Below are 23,356 nucleotides of genomic sequence, written 5' to 3'. Positions count from 1 at the left end.
TTTCTGAGGTAGCAGCCCTCATGAATATGGTGGTATATGTCACTTTCCTTTCGCTTCTTATTGTTTTTCGCTGCCTTCTCAATTATATAATGCATGTTTTCTTAAGCGCTTTTTGGAGGTCTTCCTGGTTTTCTACGCACTGCGTTGACAGTCAGTTCACGTGATTACGTGGGAGGCGTGATGATGTCACACGAAACTCAGCCCCCCCACGTCATTCCAGCTCAACTCCATTACAGTTAATGGAGAAAAATACCTTCCAGTTATGACCATTAGGCGTAGAATTTCGAAATGAAACCTGCCCAACTTTTGTAAGTAAGCTGTAAGGAATGAGCCTGCCAAATTTCAGCCTTCTACCTACATGGGAAGTTGGAGAATTAGTGAGTGAGTGAGTGAGGGCTTTGCCTTTTATTAGTATAGATTACCCTGACTATTCTATAATGCTTTTTTGTTTTGTTTTTTTGTAATTCTTGTGTGTGTTTGAGGTAGGTAGTGGTTGTTGTTGGTTGTAATATTTCTTAAACTACTGGAAAAAGCTAAATTTCCCCCTGGGGAAAAAATAAAAATAAAGCTGTATCTATTTATGCGATTGGCTGGCACCCTGCGAAGGGATTTGTTCCTGCCTTGCACCCTGTGTTGGCTGAGATTGGCTCCAGCAGACCCCTCTGACCCTGTGTTAGGATATAGCGGGTTGGACAATGACTGACTGACTGTATCTATCTATAGTAGTATTGCTGTCTTTAAATCAACCTGCAATATAGAGCCATTCTTATATATCTATTATGCTACTATTGGATGCTCTTGAGCAGATGCTGAAAACAGACTGACACCACAAAATCTTAGGGAAAAGGACAGCAAAGGGATAAAAAAATATTTAAAAAGGGATTTTTTGAAGGGAAAGGTAAAAGATACAAAGATCAAGAATACTCAAAGAGAGAATGGCATGCCCTGATCAAGCACTGTGTCCATCTTTTGTCAGGTGATTGCCTAGTAAGACTGGCAAAAGTCATGGGAGATCTTTTTAATTGATCACCTCTATAAATGATAGGCCTGAGACAAGAACCATGAGACATGGCTGAGACACCCCAATGTTACCTTCAAGAGCTCCAGAGGTCTTCAACACCTTGACACCATATAGTCCTGACCAGAGAGTATTCAAAGAATGCTCTAGACAAGCCTCCCTAGATGATGTGGGGTTATTTTTATAATGTAAATATATACATATATATATATACACAGTGGTGTGAAAAACTATTTGCCCCCTTCCTGATTTCTTATTCTTTTGCATGTTTGTCACACAAAATGTTTCTGATCATCAAACACATTTAACCATTAGTCAAATATAACACAAGTAAACACAAAATACAGTTTTTAAATGATGGTTTTTATTATTTAGGGAGAAGAAAAATCCAAACCTACATGGCCCTGTGTGAAAAAGTAATTGCCCCCTTGTTCAGAAATCACCTAACTGTGGTGTATCACACCTGAGTTCAATTTCCTGATTACTGCCACACCTGTTTCAATCAAGAAATCACTTCAATAGGAGCTGCCTGACACAGAGAAGTAGACCAAAAGCACCTCAAAAGCTAGACATCATGCCAAGATCCAAAGAAATTCAGGAACAAATGAGAACAGAAGTAATTGAGATCTATCAGTCTGGTAAAGGTTATAAAGCCATTTCTAAAGCTTTGGGACTCCAGTGAACCACAGTGAGAGCCATTATCCACAAATGGCAAAAACATGGAACAGTGGTGAACCTTCCCAGGAGTGGCCGGCCGACCAAAATTACCCCAAGAGCACAGAGGCGACTCATCCGAGAGGTCACAAAGACCCCAGGACAACGTCTAAAGAACTGCAGGCCTCACTTGCCTCAATTAAGGTCAGTGTTCACGACTCCACCATAAGAAAGAGACTGGGCAAAAACGGCCTGCATGGCAGATTTCCAAGACGCAAACCACTGTTAAGCAAAAGAACATTAGGGCTCGTCTCAATTTTGCTAAGAAACATCTCAATGATTGCCAAGACTTTTGGGAAAATACCTTGTGGACTGATGAGACAAAAGTTGAACTTTTGGAAGGCAAATGTCCGTTACATCTGGCGTAAAAGGAACACAGCATTTCAGATAAAGAACATCATACCAACAGTAAAATATGGTGGTGGTAGTGTGATGGTCTGGGGTTGTTTTGCTGCTTCAGGACCTGGAAGGCTTGCTGTGATAGATGGAACCATGAAGTCTACTGTCTACCAAAAAATCCTGAAGGAGAATGTCCGGCCATCTGTTCGTCAACTCAAGCTGAAGCGATCTTGGGTGCTGCAACAGGACAATGACCCAAAACACACCAGCAAATCCACCTCTGAATGGCTGAAGAAAAACAAAATGAAGACTTTGGAGTGGCCTAGTCAAAGTCCTGACCTGAATCCAATTGAGATGCTATGGCATGACCTTAAAAAGGCGGTTCATGCTAGAAAACCCTCAAATAAAGCTGAATTACAACAATTCTGCAAAGATGAGTGGGCCAAAATTCCTCCAGAGCGCTGTAAAGACTCATTGCAAGTCATCGCAAGCGCTTGATTGCAGTTATTGCTGCTAAGGGTGGCCCAACCAGTTATTAGGTTCAGGGGCAATTACTTTTTCACACAGGGCCATGTAGGTTTGGATTTTTTCTCCTAAATAATAAAACCATCATTTAAAACTGCATTTTGTGTTTACTTGTGTTACATTTGACTAATGGTTAAATGTGTTTGATGATCGGAAACATTTTATGTGACAAACATGCAAAAGAATAAGAAATCAGGAAGGGGGCAAATAGTTTTTCACACCACTGTGTATATATTATATATATATATATATAATTATATAGTGCCTTTCACCTCTATCTATCTATCTAGAGTGTTTCACCACTATCTATCTACTATATAGTGCCTTACACATCTATCTATCTATTATATATAGTGCCTTTCCAATCTATCTATCTATCTGTCTATTGTGGCAGGTGGCTGGCGTCCACTATATTCAGGGGGAGCAGCCCTGGACAGTGCAATACCTCCCCCTGGACACTAGATGGCCACCCCCCTGGGCTGGAGTAGTGCCTCGGTTTCCCACAGGGCTCCCTGGGAATTGGAGTTGGGGGCAGCTCTGTTGGGTCCCGCAGGTACCGCAAGGGGGTGCTGTGTTTAGGACTCCTGAGCCCGTGTGGGCAACAGATTCATCACACCTGGAAGTGCCGCCGGAACTCAGTGATCAAACACCTGGAGCACTTCCAGGTGACCTATAAAAGGAGCCAGCGACCACCACTCATCGGCCATAGTCGGGTGGAGAAGGACAAGATTGTTAGGGAGGAGTGGTGGTGCCAAGGAAGTGAAAATGTGCTTGTGCTGTACTGGTGGTTACTGGTGTTTGGGACTGTGTTGTGGCTGGGGGGATTACGGGGAAGACGTGCCCTCCAGCTGAAGATAAATAAAAGTCTTTGTATTTCACACGTGCTTCCCGTGTCCGATCTGTGTCGGGTCAGGTGCAATATACCGCCTTTCTTACACTATCTATCTATCTATCTATCTATCTATCTATCTATCTATCTATCTATCTATTATATAGTGCCTTTCACATCTATCTATCTATCTATCTATCTATCTATCTATCTATCTATCTATCTACCATGTGGCAATGCAAATTATCCTGCTGAAAGAGGCCACTGCCCTCAGAGAATACAGACGCCATGAAGAGGTGTACAACAATCTATAGGTAATATCTTCATGAATGCCAGGTCCCAAGGTTTCCCAGCAATACTGCATGTAGCCCAGAGCATCACACTGCCTCCACCAGCTTGCCTTCCTCCGAAAGTGCACCCTGCTGCCATCTCTTCCCCTGGTAAATGATGCACACGCAAATGGCTGTCCACTTGACCTGAAAGAAAATGTGATTTATCAGAAAAGACCACCTTTTTGCATTGTTCCATCGTGTTCATGCATTCATTTGCCCATTGTATGTGCATTTAGTGGTGGACAGGAGTCAGCAAGGGCACTTTGACCTGTCTGTGGTTATTAAGCTGTGATGCCCTGTGTGTTCTGCCACCTTTCTCGCTGTAGGATCAGAGCAGACGGGCCGGCCTTCATTCCCCACTTGCATCAATGAGCTTTGGGCGCCAATGACTATGTCACCGTTCACCAATTGTCCTTCCTTGGACTATTTTTGGTAGGTACAAACCACTGCATACGTGGAATACTCCACAAGACCTGCCATTCTGGAGATGCTCTGTCCCAGTCAACTGGCCATCACAATTTGGCACTTTTCAAAGTCGCTTAGATCCTTACGCTTTCCCATTTTTCCACTTCCAACACATCATCTTTAAGAACTGACTGTTCACTTGTTTCTTAATATACCTTGCCACTTGACAGGTGCCATTGGAATGGGATAATCAATGTGATTCACTTTACCTGTCAATGTTTTTAATGGTGTGGCTGACTGGTGTAGTTCTTCCATGTTTAACAGGGTGTGAGCCCAATAAGTTACATTTGAATCATAAATTTGGAGGAATCACAGACTCTGAGGAGTCAGCAAGAACAGTTCAGAAAGACTTGGAGAAGCTTCAAAACTAGGTGAATATCTGGAAAATGCAGCTGAATGTAGAACAAGTGCAAAGTGCTACACCAGGGGCGAAAGGCACGTCAAATATAAAAACAAATATAAAAACAAGTTGGGAGACACTGAGCTACAGGAAGCAACCTCTGAAAAGGAGTTTAATATTGATGAAACATTTTCATCATCTAAGGAATGTGTAAAGGCTATTAAAAAGGCAAATAAAATGTTAGGTTAAATAATAAAAGCTGGTAAATATCAGTCAATGGGTGTTATGCTTATATACTGTAACTAATAAGAATACACCTGGAGTATTATGTGCAGTTGTGGTCACCACAGTATGAGAAAGACAGAGCAGCACTTGAAGTTGTGCAGAGGAGAGCAACCAAGTGCATCATGGGACTTGAGGACATGTCCTACTGTGACAGGTTCAGAGAATTAACCCTGTTTAGTTAGTGAGGACCTAATCTAGGTATTTAAAATCCTCAAAGGCATCAATATCCAAAAAACTATATAAAACTAAAAACAGAAATCTATCTAAGCTTGGCTATATATTAAAGACAGAACTCCTGACCAATGAATGAGGGGGAGAGGTGAATCTTTAATTCAAATGCACAGAATTGTGGGAATGGACTTTCATTATCATTTACAATGAATTTTCCAGAGGTTTTCATAATATTTACCATGAAATTCATATATTTTGCATGTTCTGAGAATATAAATAGGTAATGGACGCGTGGATTAAGCAACACGAATTATGTAAGACCAGTAACAGTATCATGCAGTGAATCCACTTGACTTGAACATTCCTAGTTTTCATGCTCTTTCTCTGTACGTTTAGCCTTCGTGTGCTCAGAGGTTGATGCGCTTGCTGTTTCCTGAGCAGCTCTTCTTTCCTCCACCCTAGCGGCCCGCTTCTTCTCTTCTTCTGTCGGCATCTTTTCACGTTAAAACTGATTAAGGCAGTGATTGCGTTGCAATTACTTAGTACGTTTTCTTTAAATTTTCACTTAAGCTGGCACTTAAGTCCTTAATCTGCGTCAAGAATGATTTAAGATATGAAGATTTAGGGGAAGTGACAGCGAAGGTGGTAGGGAATCAGAGCGGTGCCCGTACGCATGCGCTGCACGGCTGCCCTATACTGTGCGCTGCCGAGAGTTGATTCTACAATAAAATAAAAAAGAGGAATAACCTTGGAGGTCAATCATCACCCAGGAAGCAGATAGTAGACATCACGTAGTATATGTGTACCAAATTTCAGAGTTACAGGTGATTTAAAATCCTGGACAGACAAACGAACAGCCACGGTAGCATATTATATATATACCAGTAACGGCGTACTGCACGATAACATGTAGTGAACACACTTGACTTTAGCATTCATAGTTTCACTCCTCTTCCTCTGTCTCTGTTTATCATTCATTTGCTCAGAGATTGATGTGCTTGCTGCTTCCTGAACAGCTCTTCTTTTCTGCACTCTAGCGGCCCTCTTCTTCTGTCGGCATCTTTTTGCGTTACAACTGATTAAGTCAGTGTTTGTGTTGCAATCACTTACTACGTTTTCTTTAATTTTTCAACTTAAGTCTTCAATCTGCCTCAAGAATGACTTAAGATATGAAGAGGTAGGGGAAATGATGGCGAAGGTGGTAGGGAATGAGAGCGGTGCCCGTACACATGCGCTGCACGGCTGCCCTATACTGTGCTGCCGAGAGTTGATTCTACAATAAAATAAAAAAGAGGAATAACCTTGGAGGTTAATCATCACCCAGGAAGCAGATAGTAGACATCACGTAGTATATGTGCACCAAATTTCAGAGTTACAGGTGATTTAAAATCCTGGACAGACAAACGAACAGCCACGGTAGCATATTATATATATACCAGTAACGGCGTACTGCACGATAACATGCAGTGAACACACTTGACTTTAGCATTCCTAGTTTCCCTCCTCTTCCTCTGTCTCTGTTTATCATTCGTTGGCTCAGAGGTTGATGTGCTTGCTGCTTCCTGAGCAGCTCTTCTTTTCTGCACTCTAGCGGCCCGCTTCTTCTCTTCTTCTGTCGGCATCTTTTCGCGTTAAAACTGATTAAGTCAGTGTTTGTGTTGCAATCACTTACTACGTTTTCTTTAAATTTTTCAACTTAAGTCTTCAATCTGCCTCAAGAATGACTTAAGATATGAAGAGGTAGGGGAAGTGATGGCGAAGGTGGTAGGGAATGAGAGCGGCGCCCGTACGCATGCGCCGCACAGCCGTCCTGTTTGCTGCTGCCAAGAGTTGATTCTACAATAAAATAAAGTAAAAATAAAAGAGGAATAACCTTGGAGGTCAAGCAGCTAGTGGACATCACGTAGTATATGTGTACCAAATTTCAGGTCAATAGTTCAAATGGTTTGCAAGCTACAGATGATTTAAAGTCCTGGACAGACAAACGGACAGCCACGGTAGCGTATTATATATAAAAAAAATACACTGTGTGCACAATTATTAGGCAAGTGAGCATTTTGACCATATCATCATTTTATGCGTATATTCCAACTCCAAGCTGTATTAACTTGAATGCTTATTGGATTTAAGCACGTCAGGTGATGTGTATTTGTGTAATGAGGGAGGGTGTGGCCTAAGGAGATCAACACCCTATATCAAGGTGTGCAGAATTATTAGGCAGCTAGTATTCCTCGGGCAAAATGGGCCAAAAAGAGATTTAACTGACTCTGAAAAGTCAAAAATTGTAAAAAGTCTTTCAGAGGGATGCAGCACTTTTGGAATTGCTAAGATATTGGTGTGTGATCACAGAACCATCAAACATTTTGTTGCAAATAGTCAACAGGGTCGCAAGAAACGTGTTGAGAACAAAAGATGCAAATTAGCTGCCAAAGATTTGAGAAGAATCAAACGTGAAGCTACCAGGAACCCATTATCCTCCAGTACTTTCATATTCCAGAGCTGCAACCTACCTGGAGTGCCCAGAAGTACAAGGTGTTCAGTGCTCAAAGACATGGCCAAGGTAAGGAGGGCTGAAACCCAACCACCACTGAACAAGAAACATAAGTTGAAACGTCAAAACTGGGCCAAGAAATATCTGAAGACAGATTTTTCAAAGGTTTTATGGACCGATGAGATGAGAGTGACTCTTGATGGACCAGATGGATGGACCTGTGGATCAGTAATGGGCACAGAGCTCCACTCCAACGTGGAGATGGGGTACTGGTATGAGCTGGTATTTTTAAAGATGAGCTAGTTGGACCTTTTTGCATTGAAGATGAACTCAAAATCAACTCCCAAACCTACTGCCAGTTTTTCTAAGACACTTTCTTCAAACAGTGATACAGGAAAAGACCATGATTTTTATACAGGCCAATGCTCCATCACTTGCATCGAAGTTCTCCACTGCGTGGCCAGCCAGTAAAGGCCTTAAAGATGAAGGAATAATGACATGGCCCCCTTCCTCCTCTGACCTAAACCCTATCGAGAACTTGTGGGCACTTCTTAAACGCTAGATTTACGGGGAGAAAAACAATCCACCTCTCTGAAGAGTGTCTGGGAGGCTGTAGTCACTGCTCCACAAAAAGCTGATCGTCAACAGATCAAGAAACTGACAGACTCCATGAATGGAAAGGCTTATGACTGTTATTGGAAAGAAGGGGGCTATATTGGTCATTGATTGATTGATTGATTTTTTTTGAAATGTCAGAGATGTTTATTTGTAAATTTTGAGGTGTTTGTTTATTATTCTCACTATAACAGATGAAAATAAACAAGTGAGATGGGAAAATTTTCATTTTTCCTTTAGTTGCATAATAAATCTGCACTCTAATAGTTGCCTAATAATTGTGCGCACATATGTATTCCCCTGATGATGTTCACACTCACATTTCCGTTGTGATACATTCAGGTTTCAGGTTTATTAACATTTTGGATTGACTGATAGCACTGTGTTTGTTCCATATTAAAATTAAGCCTCAAAAATACAACTTGCCTAATAATTGTGCACACAGTGTATATATTTTTTCATGGATGTTTATCAGTCCTGGGTATGACGTTAAACTGCATCCGGCCCTGCAAGCGGTCCCCCAACTTGCAGGGGAATCATGGGGGTTGGTGGCAGGATTTGCATTCCAGCCACCGTAAAAAAAACTCACACAGCTCTGAGACTACAGAAAGGACTCCTTTTTGCTCTCTACGAGAGTAGCTCTGCTGCAGCTGCCAATTGGAAGGCTGTTCGCATCACGAAGAGTTGGAGGAAAGCTCTTGGGAGCCCCATCCTCGGAACAGTCAAAACCGTTGGAGAGCCAATAGGGTCAGGTCTGATGGGGATCGGAACTGGTGTGGTGCTGAGGCGTCGCCCGCAGCACGGCAGCACTCGGGTTCCAATTTGAGGCGGCCCATACGGGTAGGTGCATGGAATATCTTGTCTCTCCAGCAAGATGATCATCTTCCTCTGCTGTCGGAGGAGCTGCGTAAACTCCGCATTTCAGTGGTGGCACTCTCTGAGGTGCACAGACCGGGGACTGGCCAAATCTCTGTAGGTGGATACACCTTTCATTGGTCTGGTCGCTCTGATGGCTGTCATACTCGGGGAGTAGCTGTTGCTGTAGCGGATTGGCTTCTTCCGATGGTATCCGATGTCACTCCTTTCAACAAGTGTATTATGAGACTCAGATTACGGCACTCCCTGGGTGCCTTGTCTGTTGTATCAGTGTATGCTCCGACCGTGGTGAATGACGTCTCGGCGAGGGAGACTTTTTATTTGGAGCTTCGCTCAGTGGTTGATGGGTGCCCACGAGGTGAAACTCCTCTGGTCATGAGCGACTTCAATGCAGTCACTGGCACTGACAGGGCTGGGTATGAGAATTGTCTCGATCCCCATGGGTCTGGTGACCATGGTGAAAATGGCTCCATGTTCCTTGACTTTGCAAAAGGTCAGGGGCTGCAAATTGGCTGGATCCTGGTTCCAGCACCAAGTACCGCATCGTTGGACTTGGTACTCCAATACTGGTGGTGCAGTGAAGGAGATTGATCACATCCTTGTGGGCAGACGCTGGAGGCTCTTGCAAAACTGCATGGTCTACAGAAGTGCCCAGTTTGTGAATTCTGACCATAGACTTGTTGCTACTCTGAAGATCCAGCTTAGGTCCAGTAGGTTACCTTCTACTAGGAAAATGAGCCTGGACTTGGGCAGACTCCAAGACCAGGCTGTTTCTAATGAATTTGCATGCAGTTTGTATGAGGAGCTTGCAGATTTGGGTGCAACTGCTGATCAATGTGATGTGGGAGACCTTCCGTGACATGACACTGAAGGTTGTTGAGGGTTGTGTTGGTGTTACCGGTGTTCCCAGAAGGAGGTATTTCATCTTGCAGGGCACCCTGGATATCATCAAGAGGAGTCGCAGCGCAATGAGAAGTACGGCTGCGAGGGCTCTGAGGGCAGATAAAGAGGTGTTTGTTAGAGGAATCTGTGAGCAAGTGACACACCATCTGTAATCTAGCGACCCACGTCCTGCGCACAGAGGAATTGAAGCATTATGCACATCTAAATCTGTTCCATGGAGAGTCGCAGTCAGGGCGGCTGATGGGACGGTCCTTATGGATGACACTGCAGTTGTGACCCGCTGGGCTGGCTACTTTGAGCAGTTGTTCAAAGCTGATCCTCCGGCTAAGATGCTGGATATCTCTGGTCCACGGTTCTTGAGGCTGATCCTCCAATTAGCTGTGAACCCCCCAATCTGAGACTGCACAGGTGGTGAACCAGCTGAGGGGAGGAAAGGCTGCAGGGATCTGTGGTATGCGGGGTGAACTTCTCCAGGCTGGTGGTAAGGCTGTCCTCCTGGCATTGCGAGCAATCTTTGCTTCTATTTGGGAGACTGGCATCATCCCAACTGACTGGAAAATGGGACTTGTCCCTATCTGGAAAGGGAAGGGTGATCCTCTGGATTGCTGCAAATACAGGGGAGTAACACTGCTCTCGGTGCCAGGTAAGGTCCTCGCTAGGGTTGTCCTTAATAGGAACCAATGATCACTTGCTTACCTACCAGTGACTGGAACAGTCTGGTTTTACGCCTAAGAGGTCTACCATCGACCGCATCCTGGCACTGAGGGTTCTCATGGAGCGCAAATGCGAATATCGGCAGAGTTATTTTGCAGCCTTTGCCGATTTTCGTAAAGTGTTCGACTCAGTATCCCATGGGATCATTAAAACATTCCTTTACAACTGAGGTTAAAACACAATGAAGTGAGCAGTCTTTAAAAAACGAGTTTTCGGTTACGAGGCACGACCGCGTGCAGCATAGAAAAGTGTTGTACACGCTACATACAGCAATTCGCATCCACGACAAACATGCGTCTTCTTAGATGCTCCTGCACTTTGTACACACCGCCCTCCCACCTCACTACGCCGCACGGACGATTGTGTGTTGGTTCGTTCCATGCATTGTTACAATGTTGCTTTTCTTGCTGATTTATTACATTACCAATTTTGCAAATAGTAAATTTTCTCCCTGTGCTTAAAAATGATTAAAAAACCGGCCTGATTATGCGGCGTATGGTACGCCGCGGGTTGGCTAGTAAAAAATATTATTGTTGACTGGAATATTTCTTTTAGAATTGTAGAGGATGTGAAGGACATCACTACCCATATTAAAGGGATGTGGTCTCCTGAGAAAAAAGAGCCTCTTCTGCCATTTCTTGTGTAGTTCTGCTGTGTTTCTGAGACCAGACCAGTCATTAATGTGGACCTCCAAGTACTTGTAGGAGTGGACACCTCTACATCCACTCCTTGAATCGTGACCAGACATGGAGGCTGTTAGGTGTGGCGAATGTCAATAAGCACTTCTTTGGTTTTGCTGACATTAAATTGCACACAATTCTCAAAAGTTCTCCACCTGTCTCCTCTCCATTGTCTCATCCCCCTTAATCCATACACCCCATAAGTGCAGAATTTCTGCAAATGACCTGACCTGCTGTTATATTTATAGTCAGAGGTGAACAGAGTGATGAGTAAAGCAGACAGGCCTGTTCCTTGTGGTGCTCCAGTGTTGCTCACACAGTTCCTGAGTCTCACAAACTGTGGTCTGCCAGACAAATAGTCCATTATCCAGGATACCACAGGCTCATCCATCGGCATGTCTCAGAGTTTATCACATAACAGAGATGGCTGGATGTTACTGAAAGCGCCGGAGAAATCAAAAAACAGAATCCTCACAGTGCTGCCAGCTTTGTCTAGGTAAGAATAAGCCTTGTGGAGCAGACAGATAATTTCATCTTCCACTCCAGTCTTTGTCCAATAGGCCAACTGCAGCGGGTCCAGGTGGTCTACCACAAGAGGACTTTTATAGTCCAGGACCAGCCTCTTTATGATGTGTGACATAAGGGCCACTGCTTAGTTGAAGATGTGCCCACCTTACAATGCAGGATATTTTCCACAGCAGTGGAACCTTCTGGACAGACGGCACCACAAAGTTGGTCAGCACAGGTTTTAAGAACGCAAGCAGTGACTCCGTTTGGTCCTGCAGCCTTTCTTGTGTGTTGCTTCCTCAGTTGTCTCCTCACTTAGTCTCCAGTTATGGACACTCTACAGCAGGGGTGCCCAATGTGTCAATCGCAAAGGGAGTGCAGGTCGATCGTGTTGCATTCAAAAAAATTTTTTTTTTAAATGTTAGTCTATCATACATCCTCCCTATGGCATTTGTCACTTGATTGACATACAGGGTGGCCAGTCTGAGATCTCTTTTCTTCTAAGACACTGGTCATCCCGCACGCACCATCAAACACGCGAGCTACTGCAAAACTGGCTGTGATCTAGTTAGCCTTCCATTTTATATCGACTAAAGAAGGGATTTAAAAAAAAAAATTGTTGTTTATGGGCTGGATGTGGAATTGGAAGAGGATTTTTTTCTCACAATGTCACAATCGAAATGTGTTTGTTTGATCTGATCTGTCAATCTATCATTGCTATTCCAAAGAAGGAAAATGTGGAAAGGCACTTTGGAACTGTTCATAAAACTACGAAACTGACTTCCTTCCAAAAAGCGATCTGACAAAGAGAAAGGAGAGGGAACTAAAATCTCAGTTAATCGGACAGCCATCATTTTTCACTCGGCTGAATTCAAAAGCAAAGGCAGACACACCGAAGCATCGTTCCGGGTGAGTCACTCGATCATTAAGCATAAGAAGTTCTTCCAAGGTGGAGAGATGATAAAAGATGCCTTCATTGAGGCAGATGGCTAGGGAGAAATTCCTGCTAAGATTTCAAAACCCGTGGCCAGAGATAAAGGAGTTTCTCCTTGTCATTAAACATGCAGAATACAAGCAACTTAATAATGATCAATGGCCGCTAGACAACATTTTTTTTCAGATCTGACCAACATGTTAAATGAGCTTAATTTATAGCTGCAAGGAAAAGACAAAACCATGGTCAATATGATTAGCTCAGTTAATGCTTTCAAAAGAAAAATGCAACATCTGTCCTCAAAGCTGCAACACCTTGATTTGGGGAACATCTAAAACCTCATGTCAGAGCTGGAGACGCAGTGGAAGGCGTGTGTGCAACTTGACAGCATCCGCTACACAGAGGAGATTGAAAATTGTCTGTCAGACTTTATCTAATGGTAAAAAAAAAGTAACGAGTCGAGTGTTGCCCAATGTAGCGAAGTAAGAGTAGCGTTTCTTCTTCACAAATGTACTCAAGTAAAAGGTATGGTGCAGTAAAACTACTCTTAGAAGTACAATTTTTTTAAAAAGTTACTCAAGTAAATGTAACGGAGTAAATGTAACTCGTTACTACCCATCTCTGATACTCAGTATATATATATATATATATATATATATATATATATATATATATATATTGTCAGGGATGCAAGGGGCAACGACCCGGCCGGGACGCCGTGAGGGACCGGATGTGGGTCTGCACCCACCCTGGATCACGTGGGGGCCATCATCCTGGTTGCTTTGGGGGCCACGGGATGAGGACATGGAAGCCCCACCCTGTAGGGGCCCGTGGTCACTGCCAGGAGGCGCCCCAATGCCTTGGGGACCTGTTACGTCAGCACTTCCGCCACACCAGGAAGTGCTGGGGGGAAGATTTATAAGGACACCCGGAGAGCTGCCGGGAGAACAGCCGGCACTTCTGCCACGCTGGGGCGTGGCCAATGGGGGAAATGCTGGGAATCACCTGGAGCTCATCCGGGAGACTATAAAAGGGGCCGTCTCTCTTCATTCAGGGCTGGAGTCGGGTGGAAGAAGGACAAGGCACGAGAGAGAGTGTGGAGGTGGCCCGAAGAAAGGCATATTGTGGCCAGGACTGTGTGTTGGGGTTTGTGCACTACTTTGGACTGGGTCTTAGTGACCATTTAATTGTAAATAATTATAAATAATAAACGTGTGGTGGTGATTAAGAACATGTCCGCCTGTCTGAGTCCGGGTCGGCTCCACAATATATATATATATAAATATATATATATATAAATATATATATAGTCACACATGTGCGATTAGGAGGCAGTCAAAGAGCCTTAAGGTGAGTGAGATATCGCGAGATGAAGGTTTTTCACATGGTACTTACTAAACCTCTTTTCGTCAACAGAAAACCTGAAGAAAAATAATTCCCTCAACTTCCGGGTTCCAAAATGGCCGTGATGACGTCACTTCCGGCCCCATCAAATCACCTCACTTCCGTCTCATCATGATGACGTCGGTTCCGGTTCCTGCTGCAACATCACTTCCTGCCAACCATTTCCTGTCCCATAATCCCTTTTGTTATAAATCCGCCATTTTCCTCCAGTAAAATGTTCATTGTTTGAATTAAGACTTTGAATCGCGTTATTTCTTTATTGTCTGGACGACAATATACGGGGACGGTCCCCAAAACTTAGTTTGTTTTTGTGAAATATTATTTTGGCAAGAATAATCACCACTATATAAATATATATATATATATATATATATATATATATATATATATATATATACTAGCAGAATACCAGCTTACATAGCGGAGAAGTAGTGTGTTAAAGAAGTTATGAAAAAGAAAAGCAAACATTTTAAAAATAGCGTAAGATGATTGTTAATGTAATTGTTTTGTCATTGATATGAGTGTTGTTGTCATATCTATCTATTTATATATATATATATATATATATATATATATATAAAAATAGCTGCTGCATTGGCAGCGGAGCGGAGAAAAAAAAGAAAAGGAAACATTTTAATAATAACGTAACATGATTGACAATGTAATTGTTTTGTAATTGTCATGAGTGTTGCTGGCATATATATATATATATATATATATATATATATATATATATATACACACACACACACACACATATATAAACATATATATACATATATACATATTTAAATATATATATTGTAAAGACCGAGGAGACAGTAGCAAGTGTTGGGGTTTTCCGGCCCCGTATATTGTAAAATACAAAAAAAAAGGGTCAATATCATAAACAAAACAGTTCATAATGCGCGACGCCGACTCCTGGCGTCGCGCCATTTTATTGGGGAGGAGCGGAAGTGGAGGAATGCGGGAAGGACCGCAAGGGAGGATGGGAAGGATGGCGTCAGGGCAAGATGGCGGAGGAAGGGCGGAAGTATCGCACTGCGGTCAATCCAGGCCTATGGTGCAGGAAGGTCTTTTTTCTATGAGGAAGCAGAGGGAGAAAGTTAATACCCCACCATTCCCTGGCGGAGGGTGGTTTCCCAGGTGCTGTCGAATCAATCCGCGCCCTCCTACTCGGCGGCGTGCGTGACACGATCCCCCCCTTAGCCCAGGACCGTCAGGTCGGGCGGACCTAACCGAGAGGTCGTGAATACGAGAGGGCATCGGCATTGGCCTGAAGGGTGCCCCCGATAAGTGACAGTGAACTTATACGGCTGTAAGTCCAGGAACCACCTGGTGACCCGCGGATTCGACTCTTTGTGTAGGGACATCCACTGAAGTGCAGCGTGATCAGTCACCAGAGCGAACGACCCAGCAGGTAGTACGGAGGTGGGTCACTGCCCACTTAATGGCCAAGGCCTCCCTCTCCACTGCAGCGTGCGGTCTCGGTCCATCAGTTTCCGGCTAAGGTACATCACAGGGTGCTCGACACCATCGACGCTTTGGCTCAGCACGGCACCCAGGCCTGTGTCCGAAGCGTCGGTCTGGAGAATAAGCGGGAGCCCAAAATCGGGCGTCCGTAACACAGGTGCCGGCGTTAGGGCCTTCTTTAGGTCACTGAGCGCGTGTTCTGCTTTGTCGGTCCACACCACGATAGGGGCGCCCTTTTGTCAGGTCAGTCAAGGGTGCTGCTCTTTGAGAAACGAGGAACAAACCGGCGGTAGTAACCCGCAAGCCCCAAGAAAGCCTGCACCTGTTTCTTGGTACTCGGACGGGGCCATTCTAAGATGTCTTTAACTTTGGAGCTCTGTGGCGTCACCTGTCCTTGTCCCACGAGGTAGCCTAAATATTTGGCCTCCTTTAATCCAAAAAAACACTTCCGGGGGTTTATGCGGAGGCGGCTTTAGCCAGTGTTAGGAGGACAGCTGCGACCTGCAGTAGATGCTCCTCCCAGGTGCGGAATAGATGACAACGTCATCCAGGTAGGCGGCACTATAGGACTGGTGGGGCTTCAGCACTCTATCTACCAGGCGTTGGAAGGTCGCGGGGCCCGTGCAGCCCAAATGGGAGGACCTTGTACTGCCAGTGCCCGCTAGGGGTGCTAAAGGCCGTTTTCTCCTTTGCGGATGCCGTTAAAGGAATTTGCCAATACCCTTTTGTCATGTCAAGGGTAGTCAGATATCGAGCCGTACCCAGCCGCAAGGAGGTCGTCAATGCGGGGCATGGGGTAGGCATCGAACTTGGAGATCTGATTCAGGCGTCTAAAGTCATTACAGAACCTCCAGGAGCCGTCTGGCTTGGAGGCGAGGACAATAGGGCTGGACCAGGGACTATGGCTCTCTTCAATTATGTCCATGTCCAACATACGTTTCACCTCCAGTTCGACCTCTGCGCGTTTTGCCTCCGGAGTCGGTAGGGCCTCTCGGACGATTACCCGGGCTCCGTGACTATATCGTGCTCAATCAGCGGTCCGGCGGGTGACTCGCTCACTACCTCGGGATGGCTCGGAGTGTTTGGGCTAACTCCTGCCGCTGCTTGGGGTCAGCTCTTCGCCGAGGTTAAGGGCAGTTGTGCTTGCGAAAGGGAGAGTGACCTACGGGAGCTGGGAGCTCCTCTCTATCTCTCAGGGCTTTAACAGGTTGACATGATAGATCCTCTCACTTTCGGTCGACGATTGGGCTGTTTCACCAAATAGTCGGCAGTCCTTTCTCTCCTTAACCTCGTAAGGCCCTTGCCAGTGGCGAGCAGCTTCGAAAGTGGGAGGTCGGGCGAGCACCATAACTTCGGTCCCCGGCGGAACTCCCTGAGGACGGAGTTGCGGTTGTAACACCGGGCCTGCGCTGCTTGCGCCGAGTCACGTGCTCTTTTAGGAGGGGCCTGATCTTTGTGAGTCGGTCGGCGCAGTTGCGCACGTACTCAAAATGTTAGAGGAGGGAAGAGCCTCGGCCTCCCAGCCTTCTTTTAGGATGTCGAGGATTCCCCGGGGTTGTCGCCCGTATAGTAATTCCAAAGGGGAGAAGCCGTAGAGGCCTGGGGTACCTCCCGTAGGCAAAAGCACGGCGGGAGGAGCTGGTCCCAGTTCCTGCCGTCGCTGACTACCTTGCGGAGCATCTGCTTAAGCGTCTGATTAAATCGTTCGACCAACCCGTCAGTTTGCGGGTGATAGACTGGCGCTTTCAGGTGCTTTATCTGCAGTAATTTGGCTACCTCCTTGAGCGTATCCGAAGTGAAGGCGTACCCTGGTCCGTGAGGACCTCCTTGGGTATGCCCACGCGTGAAAACAAGTTAACCAGTTCCGTCGCGATGCTTTTAGTATTAGCGGGCGCGGGGGACCCGCCTCTGGGTACCGGGTGGCATAGTCCACCATGACTAGGATATACTTGTGGCCACGGGTTGAGGGCTCCAGGGTCCCACCAAATCGACCCCTATCCTTTCAAAGGGATGTCCACGAGGGGAATAGGGACTAGAGGAGCACGGTCCCTCCTAGGAATCTGGCGGGTCTGGCACTCCGGACAGGATTGACAGAACCGCGGACCTCCTCATTGATCCCAGGCCAGTAAAAGCGGAGCTTAATCCTCTCCAGTGTTTTTCGGCCCGAGGTGGGCCTAGGAGGTGAGCATGTGCCAGCTCGCATATCTCCGCCCGGAAGGTGCAGCGGAATTAGCAACAACTTCCGACCCTCGCCCTCATGGGTAGCCACTTTCGGTACAACAGATCATTCTCAAGGACAAAGAAGGGTTCCGCGGTGTGGATCCGTCCGCTGTGAGCTGTTAGGCAGAACAATCGCATTCGGGCAAAGCGCGGGAGTCATCATTCCACTGCTCCCTCTTAAAGGAGGCGGCGTGGACCGAAATTGATGGTCCAGGCGCCGAGAGGGTCTTGGGGCCTGGGCCGGGAAGAGTTCCTGGCTAGTCCCTTCTCCGCGGAATCTTCGGGTCAAGGTCCGTAGCCACGAAAGGTCCCCGAGACACCAGCGCCCATAGGGCCTGCCCTTGTGCACGGCGTGGAGGCCGCGGGAGGGGTGCCTTTTCCCCTCATGACAAGATCCAACGAGGCCCGGGGGCGGCGGGCTTACCGCTGATTCTTTTAGACCAGTCTTGTCCCAGAATCACTGGGAAGGGGGTCAGGTAACACAGCGACCGTCATTTGGATTGGTTCCCCTTCCAGGTAAGATAGCAGTGAGCGGAGCGATATGACCTAGTCCCCCATGCACACAGGTAACCAACAAATGCTGTTTTAACCACTGTTGCGGTAAGACAAACGGCGAGCAACAATGGTAATGTTGCTGCGGAATCAAACAAAGCCACCACGGCGTGCCCATTTAGCAACACCACTCCCGATTGGACTCGCCAAGGGATGCGGCGGGGTACAATACCTCTCCGATGATGTCCAGCTGCAGTCCATAGGCTCCGGGGCGATGTGATGGGGGCAGTTTGGCAGCAGGTGGCCGGTCTCGCCACACTTGAAACAGCGCGGCGGACCCGGCCTCTCTCTGGCTCTGGCTGGCGCTTCTGCAGCGTCGAGGGGCTCGGGGTGGCCGCCCGTCCCTGCGGTTCCAGCGAGCAGGCTTTTCTGACCCCCAAGTCGGAGGACCGCCAACTGGCGCTCCAGGGCGTCGAGGAGGCCCGACATGTTCTGATAGGCGTGTCCCGGACCTGCTGGGCGAGGAACTGGGCATCGCGTTGACCAGGCCTTCACAGGCCACCCGCTCGACCACTTTCCGCCCGTCGGGCTCTCTGGCCGTAGCCAGCGGCCCATCTTGCCCCAGAACTTCGAGCGCCTGGGCGCGGCGGCTTTTCGGGTCAAAGACCCAGTTCCGCCATTCGCCGCCTGCTGGCCCGGCTAATGCCGTAGCGGGCCAGTATTTCGGGCTTGAGGAGGTGCGTAATTAGCGGCCTCCTCCTCAGGGAGGTCATAATAGGCCAGCGCTGGTCCTTCAGGTATGGCGCCAAGATGGGCGCCCACTCGGACCGCTGCCACTCGTTCGGGTGGCCGTCCTCTCAAACATGCCCAGGTAGGCATCGGCGTCCTCGAAGGGCCCATCGGTACCATAGGAGGCGGCTGCCTGGGCGGGTCTGGTCTCGCCCGTTGGGCTTCCACTAACCTGGCCTTCGTGGCCTCCAGCTCCCGGGTGGTAGCGGCTTGCGCTTGCTGCAGGGCCTGGAGTTGGGCGTTCATTCCCTGCAGCACGGTGTTCAGGTCCTGTCCCTCCGTCATTCCGGGATCTCTATCCTGCCGACTCGCCACTTGTAAAGGACCGAGGAGACAGTAGCAAGGGTTGGGGTTTTCCGGCCCGTATATTGTAAAACAAAAAAAAGGTCAAAATCATAAACAAAATAGTTCATAATGCGCGCGCGACTCCTGGCGTCGCGCCATTTTATTGGGGAGGAGCCGGAAGTGGAGGAATGCGGGAAGGACGCAAGGGAGGATGGGAAGGATGGCGTCAGGGCAAGATGGCGGAGGAAGGGCGGAAGTATCGCTGCTGCGTCAATCCAGGCCTATGGTGCAGGAAGGTCTTTTTTCTATGAGGAAGCAGAGGGAGAAAGTTAATACCCCACCATTCCCTGGCGCAGTGGTTTCCCAGGTGCTGTCGAATCAATCCATGACCTCCTACTGCGTGCGTGACAATATATATACACATATATACATATATATATACATATATATATATATATACATACATATATATATACACATACTGTATATATACACACACACATATATACATACTGTATATACAACATATACATATCTACATATATACTGTATATACACATATATATACAAATCTACATATATATATCTACATATATATATTAGGGTGGGACTCGATTAAAAAATTAATCCAATTAATTAGAGGCTGTGTAAGAATTAATCTTGATTAATCGTATGTAATCGCACACGAAATTTGCCCCAAATCGCAAATGTTTTTTTTTTAATTTAAAAGTGTTTTAGTGGGCTTACAGAATCAAATAATAGACATGGACATGAATATTGTAAACTGAAGCCGTTTTAATTTCTGAAAAAAAGCTTTAAACTGCATTTGAATTCAAAACAGAAACAAAAATATCATCCCTGGTTAAAATTGGGCAGACTTAAAAATAAAGTGGTAGTTAAAGTACTTTAAGTACATTTTCAGAATAGTATTGTCTTTAAATAATAATAACCAAAATTTCACCATAAAGTGCAGTTTTTCTTCTTAAAAAAATAAGTCAGAAACATAAAAGGTAATTTGACCAGCTTACTCTTTAAACTCTGAGTAACCTTAGCCAAAATTATTTTGTACATTAGGCTAAAACAGTGTGATCATTGAACATTTTGTAATTAGATGTATTTAGAATTACTAACGGTCACGGAAGTCCAATGATCCCCAGTAAGAGCCACAAAGTCCGCTTTCTGTAATGCATCTAATTTTGCTTGCTTTTCAGTGTGCACAAAACCATGCTTTTATCAAGGCTTCGCTCGGGTAGTCGAAATGATCAGTCGTAGGGAACGCGCTTTATTCCGACTCTAACATTTTTGTAGCTGTGATGTGTGCATCAGTGTAATGGATGTACCAGGAAATCATGCATTGACAAAAGTTCCCGTTTGCTTGGAATTGAAAGTGTGATTAAATGCGTTATTTTTTAACGCGTTATGGAGTACATGCATCGAAGCTTCTCAACTGTGCTTGTGCTAAGAAAGGGAAAATTTTAAAAATAACGTAACATGATTCTGCGTTAACCTAATATTTTTTCATACGTCCCAAACCAAGGAGATGGGAAGGTAAAATGAATCGGGTTGCGTACACATAGTCAGTACATCCCTTTGGGAATCGAACCTCGAATGTGGGCATTAGAGGCGAAGACTCTACAATTGCGCCACCACTTGTCTATGCTAAAGTACGTTTTGTAGATCGGGCTATAGATATACATTTATATATATACCCGTATATCGCAGTGGAGAAGTAGAAGTTATGAAAAAGAAAAGGGAACATTTTAAAAATAACGTAACATGATTGTCAATATACAGTAATTGTTTTGTGAGTGTTATTGAATGTTGCTGTCATCAAGGATTTGATTATCATTATTTCTTTCAATCAGGTTTGTATTTGTAGGATGTGTTCAAGTTACATTCCGTGTTTGTCAATCGTTGTAAAGATAAGAGGTTTCATTCATCGATTAGTTCCTTACTTCATCAATAAACAGCTCGTCTTCCTTTTTATCTGTGATGTGACAAACTGCATGCATGGTTTTTTTACACTGTCTTCCTTTAGCGGGACATTGACTTTTTCCACCGTGTGCTTTGTTTCCACAGTAGCTGCATTTATGAATATGCTTATCAGACGCTTCATATTTTTTGCTGCCTTTTCAATTGTGTAATTCGTTTTTGTTCAGCGCTCTTTGGAACTGTTGCTTTTTATCTGTGCACTGCATCAGTTCACGTGAGCCACTCGGTGTACATGCATCGAAGGTTCCCAGCTGTGCTGGTGCCATCTCGTGCTATGTCCATAGCTTTATTTAATGTTACCTTAGTCCTGGCACTTAAAACTTTCTCTCGCAGTTTCGCTGAGTTTGTGTCAAACACCACCCTGACCATCTCATCTTCCTCTCCATAAGCACAGTCCTTCACCTGTGAATATTTACCCGTGGCAGTTTGCTATTGGATTGCCGCTGACGGATGGCCTTATATGGGCAGGCACTAAATTACAAACGCCAGCGGCAGCCTGTCTATGAACTTAATTTAAAGTGTAGGTTTACATCGTGCTTTGTTTCCGAAGTAGCAGAACTCGCTTCTTATTGTTTCGCTGCCTTCTCAATTATATAATGCATGTTTTCTTGAGCGCTTTTTTGAGGTCTTCCTGGTTTTCTATGTACTGCGTGATTACGTGGGAGGCGTGATGATGTCACACGAAACTCCGCCCCACGGCGTTGAAGCTCATCTCCATTACAGTAAATGGAGAAAACTGCTTCCAGTTATGACCATTACACGTAGAATTTCGATATAAAACCTGCCCAACTTTTGTAAGGAAGCTGTAAGGAATCAACCTGCCAAATTTCAGCCTTCCACCCACACGGGAAGTTGGAGAATTAGTGATGAGTGAGTGAGTGAGTGAGTGAGTGAGTGAGTGCTTTGCCTTTTATTAGTATAGATATATATATATATATATATATATTTATATATATATATATACATTTATATAATGTAGGTAGATCATTTTGACCTGGTCATTTTAAAAGTAGCTCGCAAACCAAAAAAGTGTGGGCACCCATGCTCTACACTGATGGTCAGAGGTGGACTCATCATTGGCCGTTCTAGTTGACATGGCAGTAGGGACAGTGTGGGCAGACTGGTCATTGGAAGAAGGTAGCAGTGGGAGGGAAAATCCATTTCAAGATTCATTCAGGACATTAGCTTTGTCCACCATTGCAGCACTGGCTCCCTGGACTGCTTGATATAAACGCAATTCATATTCTGACATTTTCCTACATGGTTTCAGCTAAAACGTTTTTCAGATTGCATGGTGTAAGAGCCATTTTCCTAGTTATATAAGATTCATAAATATTTTACTAGATGACAATGCATAATCTATGGAAGGTTCCTAAAACCCCCATAAGTTGAGTAAAATTGGTATATTCTAGCTATTTCTATCTGCTTTGACTAAACCTTATTCTTCAGTTAGTGACCAGCGTTCCCATGTGTAAGGTGTAGAGGGCATATGGTTTTAAACTCTGTCCGTGCCTACGGGCCTTTTGAGTGTGTGAAGTAACTCGTAAAACAGCACTTATTTAAGTGCAGAGCCGTACGTTTAAAGCGTACAGAAGAAGAAGCTAAGGATCTTCAAGTATAGAAGAAGAAGTAAAGAACTTTTAAGTACAGAAATAACTAAAGTTTCTCAAGAAAAGCTAAGTTTAGAGAAGATACATTTTTGTGCCTTTTATTCTACGTGTGTAACTACGTTTTCTTTATTCTTGTATGGATTATTTGCTTTTAACTTTCACTAAATATTTTTAAAACAAACTTTTGAATTGAGAGATTTCTTTTGGCATGCGTTTTACCCGTGCTTGATCTCGCCTTGTACTTCGGCGGCTACACATGGTATCTTGATCCTTGTTTCTGAGTGTAAGTAGGAAACAGAGTGTTGAAATTACTCATCATAACAGATTACATTTTCTTTGTGCAGTATTTCTTT

Source organism: Polypterus senegalus, chromosome 3 (genome assembly GCF_016835505.1).
Source record: "Polypterus senegalus isolate Bchr_013 chromosome 3, ASM1683550v1, whole genome shotgun sequence".
Lineage (NCBI taxonomy): Eukaryota > Metazoa > Chordata > Cladistia > Polypteriformes > Polypteridae > Polypterus > Polypterus senegalus.
This window is presented reverse-complemented; position numbering follows the sequence as displayed.